The sequence below is a fragment of the Anopheles darlingi genome, chromosome 3 (genome assembly GCF_943734745.1).
Source record: "Anopheles darlingi chromosome 3, idAnoDarlMG_H_01, whole genome shotgun sequence".
NCBI classification, from domain to species: Eukaryota; Metazoa; Arthropoda; class Insecta; order Diptera; family Culicidae; genus Anopheles; species Anopheles darlingi.
Genome location: NC_064875.1, coordinates 53,049,364 through 53,073,541, shown reverse-complemented (window position 1 = coordinate 53,073,541; position 24,178 = coordinate 53,049,364). Strand labels below are relative to the sequence as shown.

Here is a 24,178-nt window from a genome sequence, read left to right as displayed (position 1 = left end):
AAAAAGGTGGACCACAGATGGCGGGCGTGTGCTTGCGTCCCGCTCGTTCGAATCGGTGAAAAGAGGGAAACATACATTCCGTTTGCGAAATCGCACCACAACGAACGCAGCAGAAAGAAACATCAACCGTACGCACACACCGAACCGGTCACAGATTGTGCCGCATTGCAAATGAATCTGGCCTTGGCCTGGCTGGCTAGTCTACGGTCTGCATGGTGGTGGGCATGGTGCTGCAGTTGCTTACTACTGCACGCCGCAGGACGATGCAAAGGTATCATTAATGGTTCGTTTCGGATTGTTTGCATCGAATGCACCGTAGAAAAGCGGTAGTGAGGGAGGGCTAGGAGCACTCATCTGGCTTCGGATGTTTCATTAACTCCCGCCCCGCAACACCAAAAGAGAGCCATCGAAAGGGGGCAGCATACCTCTTCGCTGACCGGGCAACTGTTGATACAGGTTAATGCCGCGGGGTAGCAATCGGGCGGAAAAATCAACCGATAAATGTTCAGCTTCCGGTTCCCATTTGCTAACAAACAGGCGTACGCCAGGTGCAGGGATAGGTAAAGGTTGTTTGCATTAAAGCGATTGGTGGAACGTGAATGAAGCAAATTCGAAATGTGTTCAATAGAGTTGTGTTGAAACGCGAATCCGTTATTAGCATGATTGTGATCGAAGCGTATTTTTATGCGATTAACTTTAGCTTGAGATTAGACATCTCTGGTAATTGGATGACAATCAAGCTTTCAAATTAAATAAATCACAACCGGATTACGAAAACTAGAATCTCCATTCGTTCTTACCAAATTAAGGAACAGTTATGTACAATATGTCGATTGTGTTCTGTGGAAGCATACTGATTATTTAGATTAAATTTAATTTAACTCTTGTTTTACACATTTAACAGTTTTTTTTATGGTTTTTTTTTCTATGCTAGTTCTTTTAAGAGGTCTCCTGTTGTTATTAAAATTTATTATAAAAAATATCAAACATTTTTGAATAGCCATAAATACTTCTTATTTTATTTATAAATAGCTCGTAGTGCATAAATTTGGATATTTTTATGAAAAGAAAATTGTGAAAATTTATCATATGTTATAGAATTATCGTAACCTTCCGTTAACGTTCTCAGGAAAATCTTTCTTTAAAGGAAAAGCGAATATGGTATAAACTTGTTGCCCATCGGTGACCAACAATCAGAGCCCCTCATTAATCTACGTCCCCCTTCCTCAACATCCCCTTTGCACCTCTACCTCCACTACCTCTTCCAGTGAGCTTCCAGGCGTAAAGCAAGATGTATACGAGCGTCTTATATGGGGTTGCGTGCCGAGAAAGAAAACATTCTCGCCTTCTTCTCGTCGTTATGCTGTTAGGACATCGACGAGTTCTGCTCCAAGGACCCTGGTCCTGATGCCCGGTCCCAAGCTGGACCCACCTGGACCTGGATCTCACCCATTCATTTGTTCTGTTTTCAATCATTCTTCATGAATAAAACATTGTCTGGTTCCGTTAGACGATGGCACGCCCAGCATGGGCCCTCCAGGCGCAAGGATTGCTCCGGTTCGGGTCTCTCTCTCTCGCTCTCTCTCGCTCTCTCTCTCTCTCTCTCTCTCTCTCTCTCTCTCTTTCTCTCTTTCTCTCTTCCTTCCTCTGCTTTTGCCACCATTTCGTGGGAACTTTTCCAGCAGCTTTTCCCTCGGGTTTACCGATCCCTTTGCGGCGAAGGCAGCGAGGCGAAACGGGGTCACAGTCCAATTCCCAATCGTCACTTGACGCTGGACGGCGGCGGCGATTCGTTGGCGACGGTTCGGAAGGGCCCGTGTCCGGTGTCCGGTGTTCGGATTCACTCACCACCATCACCGGTGGGTGGCTTGGAATGGGCATCGGGCAATAAGAATGGGATAAAAATGTCATCCCGAAAAATATGGCCAAGCCATCAGTCGAAAATTTGTCAGCGGGAGCCCCAACCTTAATGATGCAATCACAAGTGATGGGCAGCGATGGTGGGATGGGTAGCCTTTCCGTGTCCTGCGCTGCTAGGGGCGGAGGTCCGATGGGAAGGGCCGCCCAATCCAACGGCATTCCACCAGAGACCAGGCCTTCGTTCAGCATTCTACCGACCACAAACCAATTCCGCACAGCCTTCTTCTGCATTCGCTGGCCTCTGCAGCAAAATCACTCGCACATTTCCAACCCCGGAGCCGCAGGATACAATCTCTATATTAGATTCGTTCATTATGTTCCTCTGCCGGCGATCGGCCGGCGAGAGAGCGGACGATGCTCTACCGCACGATACCGAGTGGTCGGGAGGAATTTAATGGCTCGACTGTTTGATGAGTTTCTGTATGCCAACGGTTGAAGATAAACTCGATACATTTCTTGTTTGTTTGTTCTCTCTATCGCCCTGCATTCGCGATTTTTTTTTTTTGCTGAATCGGTCATATCGTGCTGGAGTTTGTTGTTGTTTGGAGCTTTTTCTTATTGTCCTTTTTACCGTAGATGATGCAAACTGAACCCCACGTTGTCGACTGCAACAGCGATGTTTCGATACCGGTGAAAGCAGCAGCTTTTGAATATTGGTTTTGATTTTTTAGTCCAATGATTTTATTGTTCAAAACTAATGCTCAAGATGCACCTTCCCCATGCAAGTCTCAATGTTCTGCATTTTAAAGAATAGAAAACATCATAGGAAATGCCGTCAGGAGACTCGAAAGTAATTTGGTTGATTGGCTAGTTAAAATAAACTACCCAAACATCATAAGACGTTTAACGTCACGAGACAGCATATAGGCGCATACATAAAAAAAAACCCCGCATGCCCTGGCCCGGTCATCAAGGAAGCCCTTATCTTAAACGTTGTCCTTGTGATACCGCAACGGAACCCAGTCGCACCAGGGAGAACTATTTCTATTAATTTACCATACACGAGCGTTCTGGTTCGTGGTGGATGTCGTGCAGCAAATAATTTCCCTGACCACGGAAATGCGCCATTTCGTGCTGCTCCGCGTGCACCATACAGCAAATTATACAAAATGTAAGCTACAGCTGCTCGTAGCGTGTGTGTGTGTGTGTGTGTGTGTGAGCACACGCTACCAGTACCATCGGTAGATGGGGAGAATCGTGACTCATCTAAATCCAACCTTCCCTCTCCTGTTGGAAGAACAGTTTTTACTCGATCCGATTTGCCCTACATTCGACGCCTTTCGGTGGGAAAAAACGGTGGGATCGAGGATTTGGCGAGAAGGTTAGCGCGGTATTTTTACCTTGGATAAAGGTCACTCTCTCCCTCACCCTCCCGTTTTCGCTACGGACCAAGAGACTAAGGCGGTGGCACTGAGACACTGTCGACAATTGTGTTTCAGACGCGGCCTGGCCGTCGAGTACGCTTCTGAACCATAACCGTGGCTCTAACTCCGGTCGAAAATAGAATGCAGATTCGCTGCCGCTACCACTGCCACTGCTAGCCTCACGATGCACCGTCAGTGACCACTAGTGGTGGTGGTGGTGGTGATGGTGATTAATACTTTCAGATGGTTATTATTAATTACACATCCCACATGTGGAAATGTGACTACCACCGGTCGGGACCTGCCGCAACTGTTTTGCGTGCCACGGTGTCTATTGGGCGGTCGGCAGCGACCTCACACCCCCCGCCCCGTCCTGCCTTTTGGGCCTTCGCAATTCGTGCTTCGATGTTCACTTTGCACGCACTTACTTCCTGCCGTTGCACTCGTGCTCTCGTACGACCACATCAAGCGTGCCAGCATTCGGAACGTTCCTTCAATCGATAGCACCGCAAGAGGCGCAAAAATCGAGGTCGTCGGCGAGGGGATAAAAACCGGACGGTCCTGACCTGGCGATCCAATATGGAGAACCATTTTGTTTGTTTCGATGTGTGAATATGTTCGGGCGTGTGTGTGTGTGTGGTTTCCAGTTTTTTTCCTCTCATTCCGTCACGAATCGCTTTTTATGGTACGATAGCACGAATCAAATAGTACGATCGTCGTATGGACCGTTTACTCGAGGAGTACTACCACACGCAAACCGACCGATTCTCGTAGTGCCCGTAGTCTGGCGTGGAAGGACACGGCTACGAAGGACGTACGGAACAAGCAGAAGGAACGCTTTTTTTTCATTTCCTCTCTGTACTTGCCACGGCTGACGGCCGCGTGACCGAAACTAGCCGCGTTCCGCCGATCCCGGTCGACGATGGAAAGTCGACTTCGAATAATAATCGCTTCAGTTCCTGGAACGGGAGGACTACTGGCGCCAGCTGAACCAGACGACCGCGACGAAGGGCTAAATTCCTACCACCGGCTGGTGCGGGGACCGAAGGACTGGTTCACCAGCCGGGAACGTTGGTTAAAAGCAATCTAAAGCAACCTAAACTCTTGTGCGCCTTTCTTCGCTTCTTATAGTGAACGGCCTTTGGCAAGGACGCTAGCCACTGTTCCGAGGGTGGGTGGCGTGGGAAACCAAGGACCCCGGGGCTCGAGCACGAGGTAATTGGACTTTGTGGAGCCAAAAGCGCCGGTGTGTCTGTGTGTGGCGACGACCTAGAATCAATAATCTACCACATTCCGGAGTACCATCGGACTTACGGCGTACATTTGGCAAGGCGTACCAACCACCCACGGCAACAAGTTCATTCCCGGCATCCGAAACACCGATTCAGTTAAGCTGCAATCCTCACTAATAATGTTCAACTAGGATGACCTCAGATTACTCCGGTATTATATTTTCCAAGAAAATCGCTAGAAAAACAACCACAAGCCCATCGAGAACCTTTTACGTTTGCAGTCCGGATGTTCTGTCGCACAAAGCACAGCAGCCAACTGTGCTGCCGACGACACTGACACACATTTTCCACCGAGCGGGATCAAGGTAATTCCGCAGGAAAATTGTTGCACCATGCTTTACCATTACTTTCGCTTGGCATGCGATTGGCATGCGCGCCCTGCACGGTATACCATGGGTACTGCACTTACCGTGCAACCGAAGGTCACTTCCAGCCCAACGACGATGCAATGTGCAATGTGAAATTTAAATGTGCTTCACCAACGAAAGATGATTGCAGGGAGCCTCCGTACCACGATGTTACACGATGGTGTCCGTGGCGGCCATATAATAATGCGATATAATGCGTGATGCAAGCGTGTTCTAATGTGGCTGACCTAATCGCCATGGTTTCGTGATAACGGGAAGTTAAAAATAATTTGCCAACCAGTAGCCTAGTGGCTATGCGCTGCAAAAAGGGCACATAGAGAGAGCCACAGAAACCGTATCTGTGTGTGTGTATACGTGGAAAGGTAGTAGCTAAAAAAACACATTTTCGATCCATCTGAAATTACGAAGAAGTAAAGTAGCTTGTCATCTTTTGCGTTGCCATAGTTACTTGGTTTGCACTGTTTCACTTATCGTCATTTCGTTTCTATCTACAAATTTATCATTCCTTCTGTCTCGTGCTGCATTCACTCTAAACGCTTCGTTACCAGAACAAGTAAGTCATTTAAACGTGAGCCCCAAATGTTTCGGTGTTGTTTCAATTCTTCCAAAATTTCATTCGTGGAATGTTCGCCGTTCCTGTTACCAACTTTGCAAAATAACACCTATTTTCTCCCACTGGTGATACCGATGATGGCGATTTTTTTTACGAGAAAAAAAGGCTCAATCCCATAACTTCCAGTGCCGGTAATTGATGGAAAGCCTATCCCATCCCCCGCGGGCTGCACGGTACCACTGGTATGATGTTTTGGCACCTGGGAAAATATACCTTTCCTTTTTTCTCTGTCGGGTCCGTTCCTGTCGCTAGCTCTGCACCGCTGGAATTATGAAAAATCATTGCTGCTTTACCCGGCCACCCGACCTACGCCAGTACGTGGGCAGACAGTGACCGGGCGGATGGATGCCGTTCTTGATTTTCATGTTTAATGCATTACACTCCACTTTCCGCGTCCGCAGAGAAGGCGAGAGAGCGTGAGAGTGTAAGAGAGAGAAAGAAAGAGAGAGAGTGCCACAGTGCGCCAGTTAAAAAAGGTTTATGTTCCAGCAGACTAACTGGTGGTGGTAGGTTTTTAGACGGCATTCCATTATCATCTTTACGCCTACAAGGGGCACTCGGAAACCGCTCTTTATGTCCGGATGGAGTTTTGGCTTAAGCTCTTTAATCAGCCGAAACCATCCTAAAGGGCGCTAAATCGCACACACGCACTGGAGATAGCAAAAGGAATGAGATTAAATTTAGCATAAAGCATCCCTGTATCTCGTGGGTGCCATCAACCGCAAGGTTGTGCGTTGAATTTCCGCGAACTGGCCACGAACATATGCCCGGGAAATGGGGCATGTAATCACAAGAATGAACGGAACGTAATCTGTAATCAATCAGAGTACAAGTTTTCCGAATCATGGTGGACCATCTCGTTCAATAATGATTTAACTTTTTTGCACATTACGTGCGCCCGTGAATCCTCGTCCCGGTCACCCTTTTTGTGCAGTCCCTGTCCCTTCCTTTCTGCTGGTGGAAACTTTTGAGAGAAAAAAAAACAAACTCGATATCACAAAATGTACAACTTCATGCTCTCGATCATCAGCGCTCCTCATTGCCTCACTAATTGTACCAAGAGCGTACAAGTTCCGGCCCGATAAAAGCAAAAAATAAAAATCAAAAATATAAAAAGAGAAATGCCAACAGGGAACGCTTCAAACCATCCAAAACCCAGCAACGTGCCGAAAAGACCGAGCGGGGCATTCTCGTGGAAGGTGTTGCAAAGTTTTCGTATTTAGTCCTTACAGCACGGAGCGAGAGATTACGCGGTGAATGAAAAGGTTCACTAACGACGGTCGTCGTCGTCGGTGTTGTTTGAGAGAAGGAAATCTGGAAAAAGAAGTAGAAAAAAAATAAAAGGAAATGTATTTTTCTCGTCATTTTCATTTTACAAACCCGGCTGGTTGGGGCAGTAACACAGTGTTGAGAGTTTTACGATAAATTAGACAAAACCCAACAACAGAAGCACGGGACGGACTACTGCAACGCAGGTCGGTGCTCAACGCAAAGTCCTTCTTGAAGGGCGCCATCACGGTGCACTCTTGGAGCGCAGAACGAGCCCATTCGAGGGTCTGGCCTATGGCCTACGCTCCTTCTCAAAAGGATTTCAATGCATCCCTTTTTTGTGGACGTGCATTGACGTGTTTCTGCTACCCTTTTCGCTCCCCTCACTTCAAACTGGCCATACGTATAATGAAATATATACAAAAGGCAACGAGCTCATTCATATTTTACCACCTCCCAGCCTCCCCAGTGTGTGTGTGTGTGTGTGTGTGTTATGTGTGTATTTGTGATAGAGAGTATGAGACCCCGAGGCAGTGTCTTCCATTTTATTTCCTTTGGTACCGTCATGTAGCATACAGCAGCAGCAGCACGGGGACCTTGGGAAGATTTGCTATCCTGACAGGGCACCGACAAGAAGACAAAATGAAATTTGATTGCCTTGGGGCACTCAGGGCTCGCCACCACAAACGAAACGCTACGGTACGCCGCCATGGAATGGCCCTTCCCTTTTGACCCCCCAAAAGGGAGTTGAGGAACGCAAACAGCAAGCAAGCAGTGTTCATCCGGTTTTCGGGCTCGACTTCAGTGCTCGGTTCGGTGTTGCATATTATTTCTAGCGGCAGGCCCGTCGGCCATGACAAACTTACCAGCAAAGCACGGGAACCACAAACAAGAAACCGTATCCATCATCGTGTTCAGTGCTTAGAGTGAAATGCCTTTCACACAAAGCTAAAGCCACGGTCCGGTTGGCTGTTGTGGCGAGCCGGTAGGTTTAGCACAAGCGGCGAGCGAGGAGAAATCGCCCCGAAAATATGTGACACCAGGAGGCGACCGGATGTCGGACGGTAACACCACGGAGGCCATCCCTCCCTGCCTTCCTTCCTTCCTTCCTTCCTTCAACAAACCATCACAAGTCAAATGTGTAAACATTATGATCTGTCCGTTTCTGGCCCTTCTAGGCGCTTCCTTTAACAGCGACCGCGTCGACATCCGAGGCCCAGAAGAGTGTTTGAAAAGGAATGGCATTTCGTTGTTGATATCGCGGTTCATTTTTGTTCTAGTTCGCTTCTTTTCGCTTTTCGTTCCTTCATCTTCCCGCGGTCCTTAAGATGGTGCCCCAGTTTGAGGGGCAGCCACCGCCCTGAGCTGGCCGGTGGTGGTTGGACAAATAATTATGAGACACATTTCTGCCACCTACCCCTACCCCCACGCCCCCCGTTTTTCACCCACTCCACCTTCCGAAAGACATATTTTGCGCCGTCGTGGCTCCTCTCTTCTCGTAATTACGGACACCTTGAGTGGGCACACGGGCAAGCAACAGGACATTCCGCTTCGCTCGAAAAAGTCCAAAGTTTTTGAGTAATTACCGGGCTCGGTTTCGGGTGCCTGAAAGCGGAATCCTCACCAGGGTGAATGGTTGGTTGGCTTCGTTTTGCCTGTTTTTGCTTCGCTCTCCTTGTCTTATCGGTGGCGAATACCATGGAACGAAAAGAGGAAAGCTCCCATTTCTTGTTGCATTGCCTCGCCTTGGCTGGCTGGTCTGCGTGCGGCATTTGCTGGCCATCGCGAGATTTACTTCAACTTGTTTGCGCGAAGGCACGAGGAGCGCCAAGCTGACGGATAAAGCTGTTCGCCTCTCGTTGGTGGTTTGTTTTTTTCGGCGAATTCGGGCTTAGGTTTCAGAATTTATTTATTTACCTGTATTTAGAGGCATCTCTTTGCCGTAATTGAGCGTCGGTCATATTTTCCGTTCGCGGAGATGAAAAAGGTTGGCCGCATGAGGCGGGCTGAGTGAGTTGTGATTCGTCTGGTGATTTATGGAGGCCGGACATTATGAACACATAATCGCATGATTTACATTTCAATTAATTTAATACAATTTATATGTTTTGGATGACAGCAGCAACAGCAGCAGAACGTTACTAGCTAATGAGTTGCTAGCACGTCGCTTTAGACAGGTGTTTTTGCAGTGCAAGGGCCTTGGAATACAGCAGAATACTGACATTAATTTGATCATTTAAATCACTAGATACTAATGAAATTATGTCGTGCAAATATACACCTAGATTAACATACATATAACAAATTTCAATACACTTTCCAGCTCAGTAAAAACCGACATATGGCTTCCAACGCCATCACCATCATTTCTCTCCATCTCGTTAGCATCGGTGATCGGCGTACCTTCTTTGGGCATCTTTTCGATGACCCCCTACCATCCTCCTGTCATAGTCCATTGCTAGCCGTTTCGTAGCTGCTACTGCTGCTGCAGCTCCTCATACTTGTTAGTCCTTTCTCAAACTGACGCATGACACTGCTTTTCGACATGGTGATTGATGGCACAGGATGCAATAAGTCAAGCGTGACGGTCCACTTTTTGCCTCTCGGGCTCTCTCTTTCTCTCTCTCACTTTCTCTTCTGCGAACACATTCTAATCCACTTTCTATCGGCACAATTCTCCATGGAGAAATTTTTGGCACGAGCATCCATTCCTTTTGTGTGCATGTGGATTTTGAGAATCATAAGAATTCTCGTTTCTTGACGCTGGTGGTGATCACTCCGAGTGACGAATGGATTAACATGCCACCGTTGTCGCTGCAGTGCTGGCCAATTTCACCGGGAAAACGTTCTTCCGTCACGAACATTGATAAAGTTCATTAACCCCCATTTTTTATTGCTGTTTATTTAACGCGAGCTTTCGCGAGGTTCTTTTTGTGCTGCACATAAAAGGGACATTCAAGTGTACAATACAGCGAGCGTGTGGTATGGCCTCCATAAACCACACCTTTCCAACTGCACCGCCCACCACAACAATCCATTAAGTTAATAATGGAATCGATTTATCCGAATAAGAACTCATAAATTACATTATATATGCCCTAATTGAAAACCGGTATTACCGCAGGTCATGGCGAGGCGATGCATTATTGATTCGCTTTAAAAAAGAGTTTCTTTTATCCGTGCGTAAAACGGTCCTTATATTATTCATCGTGGAAAGTATCGATGATCCGTTACGCTTTTTTATGTTCGTGGCGTCAATGGGGACCATGGAGCATACACACGGCGAAGCCCTTTGTCCCCAAACACACACACACACACCACATCCCCTTCGAAAGGATACTTTATGGTGCGTTAAATAGATTTGGATGACTATTGCCCTAATGCTGCCATTGTCTGCCGTCTCGCAGTGTATCCCATTGTAACTAGACAGTGATCCTACCGGGGGTGCCCGCGGGACCGGCTTATCCAGAGTGCCGTAAAGATTCGATTTGACATCCGTCCACCTCGTCCACGATTCGCTTCGCTTTGGCCGGAACGAAAAATTATTCATGGAACGTTTCTTCACTTCACGTAAGCTTAAATTTATTCCCTCGTAAGAACAAAAAGCCCCCTTGGCCTTCCAGCAGCAGGACACCCACCGGTTATGGACGTGCTTGACGTTGTCGTCGTGGTCGTCGTCGCTGGCCCCGGCTCGTCGCCAGCTCACGTAACAAAGACCGAGCCCAGCGAACTCAGCGGGTGAAAACATTGATTCGCATGACTAACAGCTCCTGCACGCTACTAACATCTAGTTCCACCATGCTTCCACCGGGCCATTTGACCTCTGCTGAGCACGGGTTACGCTCCTTGTGCTCCAAACCGATCCTTCCCCTCCGGCCGGGGGTTTGGGGTCCCTCCATAAAAAAGGGCTCGAGTCTACTGGACCCGCGCAAAACTAACCAAATGTGTTCCCAACTACAACCCACCCAGTCAGTCCCATGCTGGAATATATGCTGGAGTGACACGAGGGAAATTGTCCTCTCTCTCTCTTTCTCTCTCTCTCCAACGACCACACCGGGTACCATGCGTCCGCTTCACTGACATTCGCGTGGCGCCTTCGGGCTGCTGCTTGGTTGCTGGCGCCAACAGCCATATTCCTGACGGCATATCTCTCTTTCTTGCTCTCTCATACACACACACACACACACACACACACACACACACACACACACACACTTTCTCATTCCCCTTGTGGTTATCTTTTCCGATCTCGTGCATGTTCACGTTTTGTGTGACAAGAATGAGTGATGAAAATGATTTGACGCTGGATCGCCGACCGTACCGCAGGAGAAGGTCGTTGGAGAAACAAAACAAGAGTCGAACTCAATTGTACAACTCAAACATTTCACAAAATGTTGTAACTGCTGCTTGCTTGCTTGCTTGCTTGCTTGTTGTTGTTGTTGTTATTGTTTTGCGTAACATTTTTATTCATTGTGCCCCACGGCCACGCGCCTCCCTGCGTCCGAGTCCGAGTCCGAGCGAGAATGTCAAGTGCAGAACGCAGAACGAACCCCAGGAACACCAACTCCCCCTTCCATCCTGTGCAGTGAAATCGAAGTTACGAATTCTACACGCGGAAAAACTTTGCTTTCGTTTCGGTGCGAGGGAAGGAGGTTGATTTTCCCCTTTTATTTTTATTACCTTTAAGCTCAACGGCTAAGGCATCCGGCTTCCTTTCGGCCTCGAACCACAGAAGCAGGATGAATGATGGATTACTCACGGAACGGTGGCGCTACGGAATGCCCGGCGGCCTAACAACGACACAAAGCAATCTGATTTAAAACTAAACCTTAAAGTTCCGAGCTCTAGAGCCTTCCGCGGCACAGCGCTCCATTTTGCCTTGTTTTGACTTCGGAACCAACACCGGAACACCCTAGCAGCACAGTTGTTGTTACTCGGCCTTCAAGTGGGCCCACGCTATTCTAACGTTACAGGATAAAAAATAGGATACACTGTCGCTCGAAAACGCACACCAGCGTAACGCAACCTCACCGGACAAGTAACAAGAGGGGGCAGGCGCACAGGAAGTGCTCGTACCGCCGAAGGCATTCAATCGATCGAATCCTACTACCACGCGCAAAGTCCTTGGGAAACGGTGATACGCGTTACACACCGGCGCGAATGCAGGGCCCTTCTCCCCGGCGAGAAATAGTAGGACCGTACCCGTATTGGCGTATCCTTTCATGTCCTGCAAAACGTCGCATGGTGGCAAGACCTACGGACCTATCTATCGTAGGCCGGTGTGCTGTGTAGCTTCTTCTGCTGACGGAACACGCAAGCCTTCCCAACCGTGGCTGACTAAATATCTGGATCCCTTTTTGGTGTTCTTCATACAATAAGCTCCCAAAAGCTCCTCGAACCGCGTGTCATCGAGTTCAGTTTCTACACATTTCCTCCGCCACAGAGCAGGTAGGGCCGGTAGTGTACGGAAGTGGAAAGCCCGAAACCTACGGATCAAGTAATTGGTTCCCTGTGAACGGCCAACGGCGCCAACGGGGCTGCTACTCTACCCGACTGTGCTTAGTCATCGAACGGTGCCGGTCTTGGGCGCCAAATTTGTCGCTCCATCGCTCGCTTGGTTGCTTGCTTGCGTGAAAGACAAACCTCAACGAAACCTGCCCCGTTGTATGCGTGGGAATTCGATAGACCGAACAGGTACCGAACGGTGGCTGCAGTGTAGAGCAAAAGGGCAAAAGGATGGCGCTTGAACTAAGGCCTCCGAAGGGCCGGTGCTTATGCTCCTCGCGTTACACCCTTACGTGACTGTCGAAGAATCCTTCCGAACACGTAAATCCATTACCGTAATTATAGGTTTTTTGCAACATTCCACCAAAGGGGGGTTTCCACTGGCAACGTTAAAATCTGATCCTCCGCACCCCACCCAGGGGTTCATTATTTAATCTTTCAACCGGTCAACGGTTCCAGGTGGCTCGAGGAACGAACCTCGATGACATCGGTAATGAATTCAGCAGTCAGACGACTGCAAAGGACAGGGAATGTATGTTCGCGTTCATGTCCACAGCATGTCAGCATGTGGCGCTCATCATCAATCGCATCAAACGTGGTGCAGGAACTTTAAACATTCATGATACACAAGGCTGTTGCTGCTGCTGCCGCTGCTGCTGCTGCATGCTGTGAAGGTGAATAAATCATATTGATGATCCGTATGCTACGACATTCCCGACATTCCAGATCCCAGGTCCCTGGTCTCGAGGTTAAGGTGCAGTGCAGTCTCGTCTCGTGCTTCCCGCATCGTCGCTTCAACTCGCAGCCCAGCTCAAGCTTTAGAAGGCGACACACACACACACACACACACACACACACACACACACACACACACACACACACACACACACATACACACTCTGTGGCCACTAATGGTCAGCAGTACGGTTACTGGGCGCAGCTGCGATGAGTGCCTTCCCCTCGGGTCTAGGGTTTCACTTTACCTCTTCTTCGCCCCATCGAGGGTCTCTTTGAATATTTCATGCTATTTATCGATTGCCACCGCATTGGTTGCTATGTTTATCGACCCCTTTTGGCTGCCTGGCTGCCCTACGTGCGATGGTTCGTTCACCGGAAGACGCGTTATTGCGATGCCGACTCCGGGCCGACCGGAAGTGGCGATCGGCAAAGAAGGGATCGCAAGGACATATGCATGTGCACACACACACTCACAGGCGCGCGGATACACGTATATAAATATATAGAAGCTAGTGGGCCACAGTTGGTCAAAACCGATTTCGAATGGGTTCTATTTTTATGATTGCACCGCATGTGTCCAGCGAACGGTACTCCGAAGTTGGACCGAGTACGCCACATCAGAGACACATATTGTCAATTCCAATTTTCCATTCTTCCCCGGGCCCGGCGTTCGGGTTGGGAAAACCGGTCGCCGATCTGACCGCACCTGCTAGGATTCGGTTCGTTCCGCTGCCTGACCTGCCAGCCTTGCACCACCACCACCACCACCACCACCACCACCACCGAAAGCCTACCGCCCGCGGTGAGGACGATTTATTGAACCTTCGAGTCAGGGAGCTTCCGATCTTTGACGTTTTGCGGTGGCGTCAGTACCGAATGGAACACACACACACACACGCGCGCAAGCACAGCACGCTTTCCGATTCTGCTGATCTATTTCTGTGAACTCCTCCTCCTTCTTCTCCTGCTGCTCCTCTCCTCGGTGCTTTGTGCGAGTGATTCGTCATAAACAGTCAAGTAATTTATTCATGCAACGCAGCGGAAGGTTAGCGTTAGGCGCTTGCCGACCGTTCGGCAGCACATGCTCGGAACTTTTGGACCGGACCGGTGTCCGCAGCGCCCTGTCCTTTCGGGGTTACTCGTTACGCATGATGACGATGATGGGTCCCATCGACGTCGGAAAAGCGGCGAACCGAGGTTTCATAAATTTTCGAATAAATCGTCGAAAGGCGACCCCGAGCCCCGAGTGTTACGTCAGCGTTTGCCATTTTGGCCACGTATCTTTGATAGAATGGTACCAGGCCACCCGCAATGGCCACGGCGTGAATAACCCATGTGCTGGAATGTTTTCCGAAACTCGAGTGAACTGTTTACTACTTCATCTCTCATCGTTCAGTGCTCCTCAAGTGCAAGGTTCAGATTAAAGCGCAAAAAGCTGTCCAAAATCTGGGGATGGGAAGGGGTTATTTTTAGTTAATAATAAGAGTGTTGGATGTAAGAATTATGCTCCCGCAAAATCCATTCAACCAACCGCTATGCTAATCGGATAAGCACAATGTTTAGCTTTCTTCTCATTTAGGCTGGATTACTCCTGGAGGACCCGACTCCCCGTCCTGTCCTGTGTGCTTAGAATATTAATTAGTTTCGATAAAACCCACTCAGCACCGTCTCGGCGATCTCGAGCCATTCCGACCAGAACGAGACTGGGCGGAGCGGGGCGGAGCGGGGCGGATCGCGCGCCCAACCATGGCGTGGAGCAATCGAATTAATCTGGGAAATCATTTTTATGTGATGCTTTTTATAGCTCCGTAGCCGAATACCGAATACCTTTAGCTTGGGCGTTGCTGAACATGGGTCCGTCGTAATCGATTAGATTTCGAACCATTCCGAACCATTCCCGCTGCCTTGGTGGGTTAGGCTGAGGGAAATTTATAAAAATCCAAATTTCATTCATTCCGCCTGAGACCATAGCGCCAGGAGGGTGGGTTGCTACACGCTACACATTTTCAGGGCGAAGGCTTCAGGTTTCCCTGTGTACCGGAACATGGGAACTCGCCAGTAGCTAATGATCAGATTTGAGTCACATACACGCCTTCTTCTGCTTACCGGACGTTGAGTGAAATTCGATCACCTGGAACGTCACCTTTGCCGACGAGATTTTCGGCATGAACCTGGCAGGCTAGCGGTCCTCTGGCTTAGGCTGGGGCCCTTTACTCACCATTCGGGATTGAAAAGCTCTCCGCTGGGTTTGGCTAGTTTGCTCATAAATCATTCATGCTCATTGCGGTAGGACCGGCCTTGCTCGGTTTCTCGGACCGAGCCACTCAGATTCTTAGAGCATACAGAGCATAGAGGAGTAGCATGGAAGACGAAGCGGGGATGAAATGTGCTTTTTTGTTGATGTTGTTGTTACTGTTAGTGTTAGCGTTATTGCCGTTGTTAGTTCATCCTCTTGGGAGCGTGCTGTTTCGAGCGTCGAGCGTCCTTAATTACTTTTGGCTGGATGGGCGAGTGGAATGACCTCAAAAACCAGAAAGCAATCATGTAGTAGCGGGCGGTGTTATTCATGATCATTTTCTCCTGCCCCGATGCTTTGCACAAATTCGCCGTAACTTTCTCCACTAACAGATTGGTTTCGCGGAAAGCCCCTTTTGTGCTTTGCTCGCGGTGACTCGTTCGTCTAGTGGCTGGTTTTGGTCCCGGTTAAACTAAAGCACTAATGAGAGTGTTACGTTCACCTTGATGTATTAATTCATCGCATGCCTCCACCCACTAACTATGCTTTCTAATATCCAAACATCAAATAGGAGCGTCAAAATGAAATTCGCAAACCATAATTCAATCCTTTGTTTTCAAAATTAAGCACTTGATTGACAAAAAATAGAAAAAAAGTACAATTGGTAAAATAACAACAATTTAATTGTGATTGGTGGCCTTTTCTGCTAAATTCTGCATTAATTTTGCTCATCGCAGCATTATAGTATGATTGTGTGTATGTGTGTGTGTGTGTGTGTGTGTGTGCTGCTTTTTCCATCAGCGGGTTTTCCAATTCGGCATATTTAATTATGACTCCACCGGTCTCCACTTGCCCTCTCGATTAATTCATCATAATTAGCGGATAATTAATTATGTTAGTCGTGCAAAATGGTTTGGATTTCGGGATGAAATACTGGATATAAATATTCCTCCTGGCATTTTGTTTGCATGCCAAAAAATGATTTATAAACATAATTTGTCGTAGAGGCAGCATTGTGAAGCGCAAATTGACGGCATTTGCTTCTTCCTCGCCATCGCACCTTTTTCAGGAGCTGTCAAAAGCTCGGAAAGTGTTCGTTCGGTACCTCGGTCGGTAGGAAAGAAAATGATGGATGATCAGACTACCTGCCGATGCCCAGCTTGAGGAGGATCGAACAGGAAGCTAGCGACTTCCGCAAAATATCCTCTCCTGAAGGCAACATGCTGAATAATCAAAATTCAGCTCGCAAATAAATTGAAATAAATTGTTTCAATAAAGCATCTCGATACGAATCAACCGCCCAGCCGGATGGAGCAGTTCCCATAAGACACTTGCAGCTGCTCAGCTGCGAGTCAGTGCATTAAAGATACTTGAACGAGGAACCCGTAGGTATCTTCGCACAACGAAATCGTTCCCATTCTCTTCGAAAGCTAGGGGGGAAAACGAGAAATCATCGAACGTACTACACAGTTTCTTTTATTTTTCTTACTTGCCTATGCTGTGGAAAACAAATTGCACGCGAGTGCGCACCCGAATCGTGGAATAATAAACTTGTTCAACGGTTCATGAATATTAATTAAGTCGCATCGCATGGCAAGCAGCCCGGCCCCTTGACGTAGTCCGCGATCGACAACGGACATCCGGAAGCATCGAGAGCTTCCAGGCCAGACACAAACGAGGGAGAAAAGTAACGATGGATGAAAGAACACGTTACGGCAATATTCGCGGCAACGAGCGATATGAGAGGATCCCTCCGATTACAGCGTACGAAGAGAAGATGAAACGAAGCCCAAAGAAAGGAAATCCTGGGTATCGGTAAATCTTTTTCATTCTGCAAAAAAAAAAGATTATTTTATTCCTCGCTCGCTACAATTCTAAACATTACATTGTGCCCACTGCCACTGGCGGGCAACATGCTTAGCGGGGAGGGTTACGAGGATTTTCCGCATTTTCTCCACATTCTCTGCCTTTCTTCTTATCCGTTTATGAAGTCCGTTATACGGCTCCAGGCGGTTGGGAACAACATTTCATAAAATATAACGATAACTGTTCGAGCCGGTAGGAATTCGTGTAGGGCTTCATAAGGGAGAAAATGGAGCACACTCTAAAGCGCATTCTTCGCAAACCCGCTCATGTTTCGGTGTAAAGAGAAGAGAAAACTTTGTCAGGTTTACCAAACCAACTCGCCGATTCTTCATTTGTGCATTTTAAAGTAAATCCCTTACTCGCTTTAGTGGCCCGATAGGCGGATGTATTATGTGCTGTGGCAAGCGATGGAAAAGATTTACTTTCAATACAAATTCCCAACCGCAAATGGATTCTGTGGTTCAACGAAGACAGAGATAGCCCCCGTGAATGCATCGGAGTAAAGTTAGTTCCAAAAGTTTCACCGACCACACAAAACCACCCCAAAACTGATCGATCGCGACGGTGCTGTGCTGACCAATCTTACAAACGGACCAAAGTTGTAGCCCGCTGCTGATAGGACAGCTGGATAGCGATTTATTTGAGCACCATCACCGCCCTAGGTTCGTGCTCGCTGCTCGTTGGCCATGCGGCCGAAAACTTTCCCTCACTTTTTACCTCAAATGGAACGGAATTGCTTGCAAAACTTTGGTCTAGCTTTTCTAATCGAACACCTTCGTCACTGGAAAAAAAGGAAAGGAAAGCGTTGCTAGGAGAAGTTCGGTTAGTTGTCAAATATGGAAATCTTTGCAACTTTTTGGTACGCCTTGTCCCCTCGGCAACGCCATGTCCATATTACGTGGTGATGGCGTTCAAGTCGTGCAGCATAATCAATCTGTACCCTGGAACCGGCGAAAAAGCTTGGGAAACGCTGCCGGCAAAAGGGGTTTCGTGGGACGATGGGGGCGATGGAAAGTTTTTACCGCAGTGAGGATTAAAATTTTCCAAGTCAGCAAGACAAGATTTAACGCTCGTACGATACGGTGACTTTCCGGAACCGGGTGTTAAGTTTTGATTGGAGATTGGAGCCGGAATGGAACACTATACGGTGCGCTAGCGGAGGTTAGGCAACGGTGTCTTGTGTGTGTATGCGCGTGTGGTGTGGTTGAACGTCTTTTCTGTTTATGTTATGTTGTGATTTTCCGATCAATAGTTTTGCTATTTCAATACCCAGCAGATACATGCGCAATGCAAACTGATTATCGCAATTCTACGTACATTCTTCTTTGCATCTGATTGATGAATATATTCTGCAAAATTTCAATCTTCCAACCTACGCACACCACAAACACGGAGCACGGGGCCAGAGATGGCCAGCTAATGCTCTCGGTAGGGACCGGCCGGCACGCTGGCCCAAGAATTTTCATTATTCACAAAGCACAAATGCCGCACTAGTGCAGCATAATCCATGGTTTATCCCTTGCTCTGCGGTACAATCTGCACATGATGATTGATGGAAATGGAAGCAACACACACGCACACGCACACGCACACACACTGAGCACCATTCCTTGATGCAGATTATAAGCAGTGCTTAAACATGGATGACGTTTACAGACGAACTGGGACGGGGCTTCTCAAGGATGCAGACGAGCCCGAGATAACATTCTACCTCGTGATTATGTGAACATGCCGTGCGAGGATTATTGCGAAGCGCATTATCTGAAGCCACATGTCATATTAGGATGGGCACACATTACGGTTCTCCGCCTGGGGTCTCTTAACTATAGAGACGTGACAACGAATGTCAGCCACGGCCTTGGTACGATTGTTTTCCATCCTTCGAACGTGCGAACGTACGAACCGTTGCTGTGCCGGTATTCCCTGGTTCGTGTCCCAGAGGCAGTAATCTAATTTTTGCTTTTACGATTTAAAGGCAGTTTCGAGCGAAATTATGCGGTTCGGAATGGCATTTCCATCAGGCATGCTGCCATTGATGATCAGGCATGCTGTCATTTCAATCATAAAGTATGCACACAATGCGCTAGAGAAAAGACGTTCATTTCTTAACAGGAATTTTACTCAAACTATTATACTCGCTGAATCCTGTTCACGCTGCTCCAGCACTAACAAGAAACAGTCATTATTCGGTGGCTGGCGCATTCCGGTGGCCCGTTCCCATCGGAACTCATAAAACAAACTCAACGCCTATACCCCTGACATCCTCCCATGTTAATGCTTTCCGCGTTTTTAATCTCCCACGACGACGAACGACGCTGACAGGACGGCGACGACATAATACAGCAGCTTGATGTTTTACAGCCCGCGCAAAGTCACGTAACCCAACGAGACCAACGAAAGTCTCTAAAGTGCGTTCCGGGTAGGCGATATTACTTTTGGGGGGGCTGGCGGGCTCATCCCCCTCCCCTCCCGGGGGAATCGACATCCCATCGTCGATCATCGAATGAAACGCCTTCACACCGTTTCCGGTGGAAAGATGAGATCGAAAATAGCTCTTTCCATCCAGCAGGCGCTGAAACAGGATACTATCATTGACGGCTTCTGCTTGTCGTTGTTTTGGTTCTGCTACGGCAATGTATTGATGGGATTGATAAGGAAATAGGAAAATCTCGTTTCTCCTTTTCCATTTCTCCTCTTCCTCGTCCTGTCTTCCCCGAGTACTAAACAGCACAGAGTCTAGCTCGACAGATACCGGATAGGTCGTTGCCGACCGTAAATTAATCCCGCCATTTCCGAGCCAAAACAAAAAGACAAACAACAACACAACAAAACACTGTGCTAGCAAAGCGTCTCGCGGTACGGTTGCGCTTTTCCATTTTCTCCTTTGTGCCAAGCGAACAGTACGCAAAGGGGTTTCAGAAAAGGATAAACGTAAGCCAAGATAGAGGAAAACCCCCAAGTTCGGTGCCAGCTGGAAAACGGGATAGCTGGTCCTTCTGCCAGGGTGACAATGTCTTTGTGTCAGGGAACCTGGAACTAGCCATGTTATTACCTCTGTTGTTTCCTTGTTGTCCGCGCGCCGCTTCCGTTGCGAGCGAGCAAATCTAGCGGGAGCCGTTAAATAGCTTGTGACAAAGAGACGGGGTTGGGGATGCTGATGCGGTTTCGTGGCTTAACTTGGGTTGAAGAAGGACATTAGCTGTGAGTGAGCAGGGATGACGCGTCAAGGATGTATGTGTGTTGTTCCGTTAGGACAAGAACGGAACCACTCGTGTAACCTGCTGCTCGAGTTTCTCTGCTCTGCTCTTCGAGAGTGGTTGTTAAGTAGGATCACTTTCTCCCCGAAGGTCGACAGGCTAATTCGCAGGATTTTCACCACGCACAAGATTTATGCTCGGCGTCTTGTTCTTCTTCGCATTTTTTTTGTTGTTGTTGGATGGGTTAGCTGTTGTGTTTACTGTTTTCTCCTCTGCCGCTCTCAAGTGCCAGTCGAATCGAGTTTTATCGTATAACTCCTCGGTTTGTGTGTGTGTGTGTGTTTGTGTGCCTCGATCGGCAACCGTTTTTCCTTCGCTTTTCGTGAAAATTTTATTTATCGCACGGTTTATACTTTACAGCGACAAGACCGAGGATGGCGAACAGTCAAGTTATGGGTGTATAAGGGACAGGCATGTGGCCAGCTTTATGATGCTGCTCCCGAGTGACATCTTTGTTGCGCGTCACGGCGTGGCAATGGTGCTTTATGACGCTGTTATGATATTGTTCTCACAGCAAAGCAAAAAGTTAAAGTAGATGATACTAATCCCTTGGGAAATTTCCCATTTTACGCGAAAATCTCCAATGCGACAGGCGAATCTAGTAAATGCTCCCAATCGGCTCCCAAACGGAAGGACTAATGATGTTTTTTCTTTTCTTCTCATTCAAGGATTCGTTGACAGTTTGAAAAAGGTAAGCATCATTTTGTCCAAGCATATGAGCAGCATCCAGTTGTGTTCTAGCAGAGGTGTAAAGCAAGATTTCCATCAACTGTGACAATATGGTTTGAGTTTCAAGAAAAGATGGTACAACCAAAAAGAGTGTCCGCCAAAAAACCAATACCATTTGCGGATTAACCAAAAGCCAGACACCCCGGCACGGTTATTAAACAACATTTTACAACCCCTTGCGTTTCAAAATTTGATCATCACAAAGTGCCCGTGGTTGCAGGTAGCTTATGACCGTGCTTCTGTCCTGGGACGAGGCTGAGCTCTCCGAAGTCTGCGAAAACAGTGGCCTACATCCAACATCGGTGGCTGGCTAGACTGGAAGGGCGTGCCTCCATTTTGCCTGGACGACGCAACAATGTGGAGCAACAATGTTCCTCATTTTACACCGAATTCCTCTCTTGAGAAAAAGACAACACATTAACAGCACCGTGCGCTGGTTCGAAGGTTGTCGAGGTGCCCCACTGAATGTTGCTTTGATGAATCACAGACGCTGCCCTCGGCGTTGGAGGTGGCGGTGGTGGCGGCATCTTTGTCGCCGCAGTGGCGCGCAACCCTGAGGCACTGGTCGCCCCTCCGCGGATGGGTGTGAACAAAAGCATAAATTTGCTGGCCGGTAGTCATAAAACATCATTATGACTGTTGGTGCAGCGCGGGGCGACAGGGTGTGGTGCCTGAATGCCACACAAATTTGAGAACTTTGCGAACAGCCTCAGAGCTGGCCACGGTTAGCACGAACAGAGCCCGGGACACGGGAGGCAGAGAGATGAAAAGTAAAAAATTGGAAAATGAAAAGGAAAGCGAAACGTGTTGGGAGCAAAGTGAGTTTCTACCAGTATTCTAACGAGTGTCACGATACCCTAGTTTGTTGACAGTTTGTTCGGAGGTTTTGCTCCAGTTTGCAAGGTTGTGCTGGGCTGCATTTATGTTTTCATGTTTCAAGAGATATTGCGAAAATTTGGTGCTAGGTTTTCCCACAAACGGAAAAAATACATATTATGCCCTAAAGCTTTATTTTAGGTACATCATTAGAGTTTAAATAGATTATCTCTCGTCTGTTGATCAAACCAGTAGTTCGTAGTGATGATTTTCCAAACAACAAGTCGAGCATCACTCGTCACAGTTTACTTGCGACACCCACGTTATGATACTCTGTAAGGTCACGGAAACTTCGTACCGAAAACTCGTTTGGTGTTGGGAATATAGATTAAAATGAATGTCCTCCACACAAACCGAGTGGCAAAGCGGGTCCAAAGCATGTGCTGCTAGGCTGTTCCTTCGTCCCTCAAACATCCACAACAAAAAACGAAACGAAAAACTGTTTGGCACTTTTTAACGATCACCAACGGTCGCTTCGGAGCGAATCACGTGCCTCCGGTTGTGCCCTTTTTGCGCGGGTCTGCGCGTGATATGATGTATGATGGTGGTCGCTTCGTCGTCGGCCAGCATGACTACCACGAACGGAAGGCATAACAATGGCAATGTTGCCAATTTCAACAAATATGAAAAAGTTGCTCCACGCTGCAGCCGTTTACGAGTCGACCGAATAGCAATCCCAGTAAGAGCCCAGGACGAACCATAGCAACGCGAGGCGTGAAACCAAGTTGTGGTGGATCCTTCGTCAAACTGTTTCCACCGTTGAGTATGCCACGCTCGTAGCAGCTATTGTTAGCTGTGGCTGGAGCGATTGTCATCTGGCAGTATCCGTCTTCAGAAACTAAACAAATCTGAACAACGTTCATTTTCAACAGGCTTGTTCACAACATTGATCCGATCAAAGTAAAACCTCAGAACTATTTGTGATGCAGTCTCTTTAGAATGTAATAGGAATAAAAATGCCGATACTTGATCTTTGTTGAGCATTTTGTCTTTTGAAAATATTTTTTCGCCCAAAATAATCAAGTACCCTTGAAACTAATCACTGTTTCATATAATGTGTAACACTCAATCCATAGACTCATCGGTCTTTATTATAAATTTTGAAACCTTTTTTTTGTCATAACCTTTAACTCTATCTCCTGCAGATGTACGGGCATGCTAGGTTATTAAAATTTTATTTTCTTGCGCAATAATCGCCGTTAGTATGTGATGATGGAGGCGCATGGTAATGATTCTTTTGTTGTGAATTATTAGAGTGATTTCTCTAATGAGCTTATATTTTGAAAAGTTTCCAGTTTGTAAAGACTATTTAATGCATTTTGCGTACTTTGCTGAAATAATAATTATTTTGGTTTGTTACAAAAATGATCGATTTTGATTTATTGCTACAAATTTGTTGCAATAAATTGCAAAACAAAAAAACAAGATTAGACAAAGCCGAACAGTAATCCAAGAAACACATCTAATTATAACAAATATTTTCATACTTCAATAAAAACTTTATAAATACGATCAAATATTCATTTCGGCGAGCGTTTGCAGGCAAATGCTAAAAAGGGAAATTTCGTAATCAAAATATTGTTGGAATAGATCACGTATAATCAATCAAATTTACAATAGTCATAAATACCAACACGCCATTTACAATTATTTTTCAAAAAACATCAAATGTCGGTGCCACTGAAACACCTTCGCTTTTCCCTACTGTTAGCTAAGAGCACTGTATGGATCAGATGCAACTGGTAATTATCGGACAGGGGTTTCTGATGTGATGACCTTCTCTACACAACACATGAACAACAATCAGTCACAATCAAACAATAGCCATGAAATCACCAACCTGGTGCCACAATTGGCCGCACTATAGTTCATAATCGTGATTCGACGTATTTAAGCAAAGATATAATTACACAATTGAACTTCCGACCGAGTACAGAAAGTAGTACCTTCCCATTTTTGCTTCCGATAGAGCTTCCGACAACATTTTCCGGACAGCCAACCCCGTGATAGGTAGCACTAGCTATAGCTTCCTGAACTGAAATTGGCTCTGCCACGTTTGGCTCATTTACTTCATTGCAGGTTATGTTCCGGGTTCCGTTGCCGTCTGCATGCCGCCTCTCCTTGCCCCGAACCGAACTGACCCAT

General features: G+C 47.3%; 1 protein-coding gene across 11 annotated transcripts in view; it reads left to right on the top strand.

The window, feature by feature from the left end:
• Positions 1-24,178, top strand: part of LOC125955160 (glutamate-gated chloride channel) — an 89,132-nt gene that overhangs the window by 13,575 nt on the left and 51,379 nt on the right. For all 11 annotated transcript variants that reach the window (XM_049686133.1, XM_049686132.1, XM_049686134.1 and 8 more), the window contains exon 3: positions 21,097-21,119. The gene's annotated coding sequence lies outside the window, so the exon portion shown is untranslated. The remainder of the gene's footprint in view (positions 1-21,096; positions 21,120-24,178) is intronic.